Source organism: Saccoglossus kowalevskii, chromosome 1 (assembly GCF_978046115.1).
Source record: "Saccoglossus kowalevskii chromosome 1, keSacKowa6.1, whole genome shotgun sequence".
NCBI classification, from domain to species: Eukaryota; Metazoa; Hemichordata; class Enteropneusta; family Harrimaniidae; genus Saccoglossus; species Saccoglossus kowalevskii.
Window position 1 is genome coordinate 24,714,910 of NC_140641.1, and position 9,881 is coordinate 24,724,790.

The 9,881-nt window shown below is 35.5% G+C and overlaps 1 long non-coding RNA gene across 1 annotated transcript; it reads right to left on the reverse strand.

The window, feature by feature from the left end:
• Positions 1–8,043: 8,043 nt before the first annotated feature.
• Positions 8,044–8,891, reverse strand: LOC146750472 (uncharacterized). Its single transcript, XR_014931338.1, has 2 exons — positions 8,713–8,891; positions 8,044–8,217 (listed from the first exon to the last, which is right to left on the reverse strand). It is a non-coding gene; the product is annotated as an uncharacterized LOC146750472 (long non-coding RNA).
• Between the last annotated feature and the right edge of the window lie 990 nt (positions 8,892–9,881).

Here is a 9,881-nt window from a genome sequence, read left to right on the forward strand (position 1 = left end):
CCGAAGTATGTCAGTATGTCTGTCTGTCTATCCGGTCTGTCTGTCTATCTGTCCGGCCTTGTCCAATTCCAATTCCAATGCTAATTATCTGTATAGTTCAGGGTTATTTTTATCACAGTTTGTTAAAATATGTTGAACATTCTTACATGATACTGTTTATGCAATTGAATATCTGACAGTGGTTTAAACTTTTCATCGTCAGAGGAGTAAAAAAAGCGGTTAAGATATAACGACAAATTAATCATTCCAGTGCATGAACGAATATAGCAATTTCAAAGTACGTATTAAAATGTGTTATTTTTGTGGGTGTTTTCTTACGTTTCGTGGAAATCTAACGAAACAGAATGAAATGCAATGATGCCATATGGATTAGTTATCTAACAACTTCATGAACCTCCTTGAATATTCCCATGGAGGCAGCCGGAGTCTAATTTGAATAATCGCTATGTGTGTAAAATTAAATTCACGACAAATTTGTCATATGTAGGTTCGTAACACAGGTGGTAATATTCTCATTTTTGCAAGCGTTCGTTAAAGATTACAGTTTGTTTCATTTCTGCCGTTTACCTTGTTCTACGTACATACAGTCTGGTGAACGTTTACAAGAAGAATATACTGTTAGTAATTGAAACATGATTTGCGTGAGCTCAGTGTGTGCTCGGTAGGCATTACGTGAACCAGTTGGTGCTTTTCAAATCAGAATTACGCCTCATTCGTCATTCTTGGTCTGCGGTCACAATGTTTCTTCGTTCTGCCGTTTACCTTGTTCTACGTACATACAGTCTGGTAAACGTTTACAAGAAGAATATACTGTTAGTAATTAGTCCCCGTTCGGACGCAGTCCGAAAACGGGGACTTATGTTTTGACCTCCGTGCGTGCGTGCGTGCGTGCGTGCGTGCGTGCGTGTGTGTGTGCGTGCGTGCGTGCGTGCGTCTGTGCGTGCGTCCGGACCTGTATCTTAGAAATGCCTAGACCAATCACAATCAAACTTCACACATACATCATACATGATAGTATACATATGCACGTCAATTTGTTTCACGATCTGATTCAAGATGGCCGAATGGCGGCCATTTTTGTGCTAAAAATCATCAAAAACAAGCATTTCTCAGCTGTTAACAGATGGATTTTGTTCAAACTTGGTATATACATTAGACATTATAGGACCTTGACGCACATCATTTTGTTTTTTAGATAAGATTCAAAATGGCCGACTGGCGGCCATTTTGTTTTAATGAATGTGGTTCTCGTGCCATATTTCTGACTTGCTTTCACTGATTATGTTCAAATTTTAAATATTCATTATACGTCATGTCATAGATAGACAGATATATTGGTTTGACGATCCTATTCAAAATGGCCAAATGGTGGCCATTTTTGTGCTAAAAAATCATCAAATATCAAGCATTTATATATGGATTTCATTCAAACTTGGTACATATGTTAGACATTACAGGTTCCTGATGCACATCATTTATTTTTCAGATCGAATTCGAATGGCTTTCTGGTGGCCATTTTGTTTTAATGATTGGGCTTCTAGAGCCATATCTCTTAAATGCTTTGACTGATTATATTCAAATTTTATATATTAGTTATACATCATGTTATATATACATGTATTTGTATGTAAATGTTAAAAATCATATCCCTGACATGGTTATATTCCAGCTATATTACTATAAACAAAACTATATATCTTAAATTTGATAACTAACGGGAACTGTGCCATGCATGGCTTGTTGAAACATGATTTGCGTGAGCTCAGTGTGTGCTCGGTAGGCATTACGTGAACCTGTTGGTGCTTTCAAATCAGAATTACGCCTCATTCGTCGATCTTGGTCTGCGGTCACAATGTTTCTTCGTTCTGAATTTGGATATGAAGGAATTCATACTTCATCAACCCCCATAAAAGTCAATAATATAAAAAATGGATAGGAAGTGATTTTTATTGTGACATAATACAACCCCCCCTCTCTCGCTCCCTAATCAATATTTTTGCAACACGTCGCGTACCTTGTTCAGCTGCTGGATGTATGGCAGCAATCTGTTCAAACACGCATTTCATGTGATATACTTGGCTTGGTCAATGTTAAAAACAAGCTATCATAAATATCGATTTGTCGCTGATGAGAAGACAAACGCGTAGGAGTCGTGGGTTAATTGCACCAAGTAATTGGTTTCGTTGTGTACGTACTTTTTATAGTACGGCAAGTTATTTTTGATTGACATTGACTGACTCATGGGTACTCGCGGAATCAAATAAACTACTAGTATTGAACCAATTCTAATCATCATTGTCATAATTATGTCCGCCCAATAATTATCCAAGATATCGTAAAAGGGTAAATTATTCACTGGATTTTAATTTTGCTTATTTCACTAACTTGAAAATGCGCTAAATTAAAACCCAGTGAATATGTAAAAATTAGCATGGAACACATCACCTATATGATAAAACCGTGAATTTATATATATATATGGTCTTTATTCACAAATTTAAGGCCATCGGCCCATAAAAGTATTTACACGTACAAGAGGAATATTCGAAAAATAAAAATAATTTACAGAATATTTAAATAAAATTACATATCTCGTTCCTAAGTTTCAATGCATGAAAGATGTATGTAGCCAGTGGTTGTAAAATGTCAAACCGTGAATTAAAAACCCATTGAATATGTCTGAAATGCTTAATCAGAGAAATTTAAACCCTGTGAAAATTAGTCATTCTAAAGTACTTTAGATGGCAACAACGTGCATGTATGTAACGAAACTGGTAAATTGCATGGAACAGCAAGAGCTTATATGACACGATGATATCATCTTACAATAAGCACTTGTGCATCATGACATATCGAAGAAAGTACTTATTATTTTCATAATAAATTATTCAACACATCTTTTCTTCAATTGATATGTTTTGAATGACGTAACCAACACTGTAATGGAGTGAGTCAATTACTACGCATATTCACGTTGAAACTAAACAAATCGTCATTAACTAGATATCCGCTATTATGTAGTAACCATGGGAATGCATCAATCTGGACATTAAATATTAACAATTATATGTGCAAATCATCCGTAACATGTATGCGTTCTTCTAAAAATATGGTTTCAAAAACGAACACGACAAGTGAAATTAAACATGTCATGTCACAAGTATGTGAATATTTCACAGTTAATGGATTTACAAAATATACAGCCGCTAGCTACTGTCATCAGTCATAGTTCAAGGTCATATGATTAATATTTATTGTATGGGAACGCTGTGTAATATTTGCCGAGTTCGATTTATAGTGTTTACCATCCAGCTGCATCTACGTCTTCAGTCGCTAAATTCAAACAAGTGGTTCCAGACACACATCCGCAAATGAAATCTTAAAAGTGCTCACAAAACATCATTAAATATTATATGCTACAACGTTTCTACAATATTTCTGGAATACGCCTGTTTTATTTATGTTTTTCTTCATTTCGTTTTTTTTATCAACATATAAATAACCCAACTTACAGGCACGAGAGCAAGAAGCTGCTCATGTCTGTCTGTTAATACGAAGGATGTCAATGTTCATTAGTGCCCAACGTTCGCAGTTGTGTGGGATGACAATTTCCATATTTGCGCACATGTGATGAGGAAACCTAACTAATAACTGGATAATTTTATATGTATAATTGCCCCCTCCTCCCACAAATATTGTAGGCATCACGCTCTTGGCGCATCGCCCGTTTGAAAATCGTGAACAGTAACAATATAGTTTACACCCGTTGCTGACGTTGCATGGGACCCATACAGAACACGACACGTCACGATGTATATGTAACATACACACTTAGACTTATGTATTAATAGAGCTTTAACTTGGAACTAATTTGACTGTTATGGGAAATATATTATTAACGTTCAAATTTATTTCAACGATTTGCAGCGGGTTCGAACAATGTATATTGTTTTAAGCTTCCCATTCAATTGTTCATTTTAAACGCACCTTTTGTGCTGCAGCCTGTTAGTTCATGAATAGATGATTAGATGAATTGAAATTATAATTCATCAACTAATGAATTATTTAATTGTTGGTTGTCGGAATCGTTTAATCATTGCGGTATATATAAACATGTATGCTGTTACCACACATTAACGATCACTGTTCACAAAATAGAAAATCACTGCGTTTTGAAATAAAATAATATTACACTGAGATCAAGTTCTCAACATGTTGTATAACTCATATACGAATGAATCAAAGAAAGACATTTTTTTCTTCTAATTCGTGTAACCAGCCACCGTGCGTTGCGAACAAACGCAGATTTACTCGGGGAGAAGCCGTAAAACATTTGAACTATAATGAAGTTGTATAGGTATTTAAACAAAATGCTTTCGGCGAGAGTATTTCGTGTGCGAATTGAATAAACTACAAACTCTTTAAAACGTCCACGCTGTTCACAGAGTACTAGGTGAAAGGCCAACATAGATGTAACTGCAGGATAACCCAGAGTTATAAAAATGTTTTAGTGATACCGGGCGTAATGGCGTGTTTATGAGGGCCACGGGGCATTTCGCCTTTAGGTATGGAAATGAGTTAATATATCCATCGTGCATTTTGACAAGTATTACGTCTTCTGGGAAAAAATGTGTTAATAATTAGTTTTAAATCTTTCGATTGACTATCTGTCTTAAATGTGATCCGAAATTTATATCTCCTTAACATTGAAGCACTGCACTTCTCCCTTGGTTAAGTCATCGTTAACTTTATTTCTTTTTCTACTTTTTTATTAGTATTAGAAATTCGTTTATTAGTTATGTCTGCGTCAGGGCACGGCGTGCTTGCGTCATCGGCGGTACGGTGATGCGCAACTACGTCCACTATGTACGAAGCGTTGTACGTGCTTGAGCGTCGGTGAAATGAAAAATAATGCTCTGATTATTTGTTTCGATTTCATTTATTTTGCATTTTTAGTTATTGTTTTTTTACCTGTTTATTTTTGCTGCATGAAAATTTTAACATGTCGTTAATTATGTTATGCAAATTAATGTACCCACTTAATAACTGATCAAGCAAAATTAGCAAAGGCTCTGTGTGAACGTTTTCGCTAGAATAAAAAAACAATAACCTAGGGAGTTACAGTGATCGTATTGGTAGGATTCCTCGGAGATGCCAATCCGTGTTTATTGTTAGATATTAACAATGGCAGTTGTGACATGCGTAGATCTTTTATATGACGTTATTTATGCTAATGTATTGCATTACCCATTTGACATATTGCTCCAGGCGTTGGCCGTCAAGGTCATGTGACAGTGACACGTACTTTGCAGGCAAACATTTGGAATTAGATCAATCATTGCGGCGAACTTGATAATAGACCGACATGCGACCAAAGCACAATGGCTTACTGACAATAACATATCAAACAGGAAATAACATAAACAGTGGCGCCGCTTCATGGGCCCCTGGGACGTGTCGCATCCAACGCTATATCTAAAAACAAAATGTTTTCTCTTGTCATTTCAGACAATAATATATTTTTTTAAACTGTATAATTAAAACATGTTTCATGCAATACCTACATAATAGTGACACCAGTACGAACACAGCTGAAGTAACTGCATTTTTTCGTACTTTATTTCTTTAAATTAGAACAAATTGTGGTTGACAGATATTTCTACTCTTCGCAACTGTACAATATATTTTAAAATGGCCAACACAATGGGCGGGCCGGACCGTTAACAAACTTGTTTAGAGCTTCCTAAATATCCGAAGATTTCGACAGTTTTCTTAGAACATGTTCTTGACAATTCCTAAGATTGTACTATCGTAAGAGGGTATAGTATCGCCATAACGCATGCGCAGTTCCGGGAATCATATTATTTCCGATCTACGACTTTAATGATGTTATTTCGAGTATTTTCGCAGATGTGTCATTTAATATAACAAGGAAGTGTAATGCAGCCCTGGGGGTACAATTTTACGGGGAAAAATGAGGTACAATGTGGGCTGAAAAGAAGGATTTTGTCGGTTTTATGATACATGTATTTACCGTTGAAATTAAGTGAACTGAGAGTATCTCAAAATGTTGGTTTTAAAAATGTATACTAGCTTATGTATTGTTTCTCACCGCTCTCTTTGATGCTAAGATATACTACAAGACTGACGATCGCATGTTCATTATTGTCGAACGAACAAAAACACTGTGAAAGAGGTTGTTTATTTTTCGTATATTACATGGCAGCTTTTTTGTCTTTTTCAATAAAAAGTAGACTTAAAAAACGAAATATCCTTCATATTGCAAGTTGTGCATTACTGGATTGGTAGAATTAAATATATATTGGCACTGGTGCATAAACTACGCATGCGTACTGTTTACCTGCAAGTCAGAATAATTCTCCAATTCCCGTAACCCATTTGGTACACTGAATCATGACCCACTGGCTGTAGGTGGACATTAACACCGTATTTATATTTATATTGTATACAGTAGCAGCTCTCTAATTATTGTGAGTGCTGTTTTAATTATGGATTTCCAGTGCCAATCATTCTCGTCTATGTCCCTTTTCATTGACACACAGGCGCCCCCACGAGACTCCGGGTGTGTATTTTGATTGGCAATTATGCAAATTATCCCTGGGTGTGTGGTTTTAGCATATACATCAGTTTGTGTTTAATTTACTTGTAAAACCAACAACATCAGTAAACACATTCTCCAACGCAATCACTCAGTGACAACTATTCTCCACAGTGGAACCCGGGCATTGAACCCACCAGTTACACGTACTCTACTCACCGCGATCTTGTTTTGTCATGGGTTATTAGCAGCCATGACGTTCGTACGCCCACATCAGTCACTGTCCATTAATAATTTAAATCCAAAGAGAAGCGTATATGTCATTGTTGAAGCAATTACTTATTGTTCAAATTCAAATAGTTCAACTGTATGACTGTATTCAATTGTAACTTTTCAGTTGTCAAATTTAAAATGGAAAATTCACAAACGTCATTTATAAATTCACAATAATTGCCGAATGGAACTCCATTTTAACGTATTGGTCACCGCCATCATCATCAATGTTGTTGTTGCTGTTGACAACAGGTAACGGTGATAATTGTTCATTGATTTTGAATTCAACGCAAATGCAATATGCAAATGAAATAAGCTCAGCATATAACAACCAATATTCTCGGGGCGGAGCTACGTCACAGAACGTTTTACGTTGCTACGACGCGCACTACCGTACCGTGTATTTCTATGGGCTCTGTGCAAGCTGCTGTGGAACGCTGGTCGAAGAGCCAGTGAAAACATCTTAAATCGAAAAAACAATACAAATTTAACTTTGAAGCAACAAAATTTATATATGTTGCACATGTAGAGGTAACCATGTTACACTGTTCAGAATACTCTCATAAACTATTCCAAAGTACAGTTTTCAGAGAGTTTTCAGCTTTTATTGTCACCGTGGTGATTGTCAGGCGGTGGAAATGCCCGGGTGTGTAAGAATGCACATAGAATTTAAAATGTTGCATTTGCATATGTAAGACATATATTAAAACGAGGCAAACATGTACTGTGAAACGTGTCTTCTAAACCAGTTTATTGTCTTAGCTTCTTTATGTACCCGCGTTTCTTTCCGATTCGAGAAAGAGTATAATCTCATAATAATACCATACACTTTAGGTAAATTTGAATAAAATTACAATTGTAGTGATGTGTAGGCATTCTCAATCTGATTAAAATCTGATGTACTGTACGGGCTTTAATTATTTTGGCTATAAACTTATTCATTTTATTTTTTATTACTTTTGTTATTAATGCCCTTTTATTTTATTATTTCACTTTGATTTTGATTTTGTGATTTTTTTTTTAATTCCGCCCTACCTACATCTGATCCGACGCCTATGTAAGTCCCGTTCAAATCTCGCGTAAATAACAGCCAATCACAGCCCCCCTTTTATACAGGCTGTCGGTTGCTTACTTTTCAGTGTAGCGATACTCTACGGGCAATCTTTCTGTACATTATATTTTGCCCACTTGAATAAACCATTAATAGAAAATTGCTAGTATATTTTTATTTGCAAAAGAAATTCCACAGCATTTTACAATTGTTGTCATTACATTGAATATTTTTTTCATTTCCAACAAATGTGTACACTTCCAGATACATCTTCGCCAGCCAAGGTTCGTTCATTCAGTCATCGCTTCAATTTTACATCACTGAGCATAATTATCTAGAATGGAAGCAAAAAAATAAGTAAATCGTAATGATTAGAACGCTGTAAACAGCTATAGCAAACAATGCAAACTGATTTTAAATTGTACAACGGTCATCGGCCCACGGCATCGACGCATAAAATTGGAGCAAACAAATATTTCCTGATCAATTGCGATGTGTTCCAATAAAACATATTTTTATTCTAGTCCAAATCAGCTCAATTACTTTAATAAAGAGTTATTGTATAATGTACAAAATGTTGATACAACTTGATGAATATTTACAGCTACGGCTTCAATACCGTAGACGATGTTGGCCCGATCTTCAACAAAACATCACCCGTCTCCAGGGCAGGCGAATGGAAAAAGACACTGGTGTTCGGTCGAACCGGTGGAAACAAAATCGTCACTCCCAGAATAACTATGCAAAATAACGATCTAAAGTCGAACCATTCGAGCCACAATGTTAACATAAAAATGACGTTCGTTGCATTTGACAATGATAAATTTACCGAAAAGCCGTGTTATTCTCGGTCGCTAACGTCGGTGTAATCCGCCATTTTATTTGAGTGTGTTTGCCACCCGACTCCGCCCGGTGACGTCATCATGTGCGCTATAGAAGGAGGTATGTGATTCGTTGACTAAAATCGTCGATAGTGGGTCTCGTTGAAATCTCGTTACATAGGCATCGGGTCAGATGTAGGTAGGGTGGAATTAAAAAAAAATCACAAAATCAAAATCAAAGTAAAATAATAAAATAAAATAAAATAAAAGGACATTAATAACAAAAGTAATAAAAAATAAAATTAAAATATGTTTATAGCCAAAATAATTAAAGCCCGTACACTACATCAGATTTTAATCAGATTGAGGCATTCTGAGCTTTTCAAAAAATATTCAATTTTTTTTGGCAAATATATGTGTTTTTTATTAAAGGATTTTAGGATGTGTTAGACTTATTCTGAAAATGAAATTCTACTCATCCCAAATATACAAAGCCCCAATTGACTGGTGAATTACGCTAAATGAAATTCAATCATTTGTGTGATGACTCTGATTATTAGAACCGATATATTTCAAAAGTAGATTCGCTGTTTCGTAGTCTCGTTATCGTTCTCGTTCTATCACTACTATAAGGCACTTCCCGGCAGATATTTTATTTCAAACAACGTGAAATTTTGAAACGTTGCCTTTGTTAATTTGTTTGTATGTATGTAACTATGTATGTACGTACGAGACTGGACGTGCGTGTCACGCAACCATGAACGAACCCAATAGACAAAACATTCAACACAAACACGTCCGAAAACATAAAAAAAAAACATAATTATAATTTTTATATTTTGACAGAAATGTGAAGAACGCATTGTACTTTATATTTATTCGTGTGGTTGTGTCTTAGTTGCGTTTCGGGCCTGAATGAAAAAAGATTTTTATTGCATGGAAAAAAAATATGTATCGAAAATTAGTGACAGCAGAAACCGTTACACTTCCCGTCATGTTTTGCGTATTATACATTTTACTGTTTTTCGGGGGGAAACACTTACTTTTATGGATATTTTACCATTAAATATTCATGAATATGTCCTCATTTGTTACATATACTGTTGTGAATTTAATACTTTGTATTCACTTTTGCATCATTATAACAAAAGTCATCAATGATAATGGTATGGGTAAT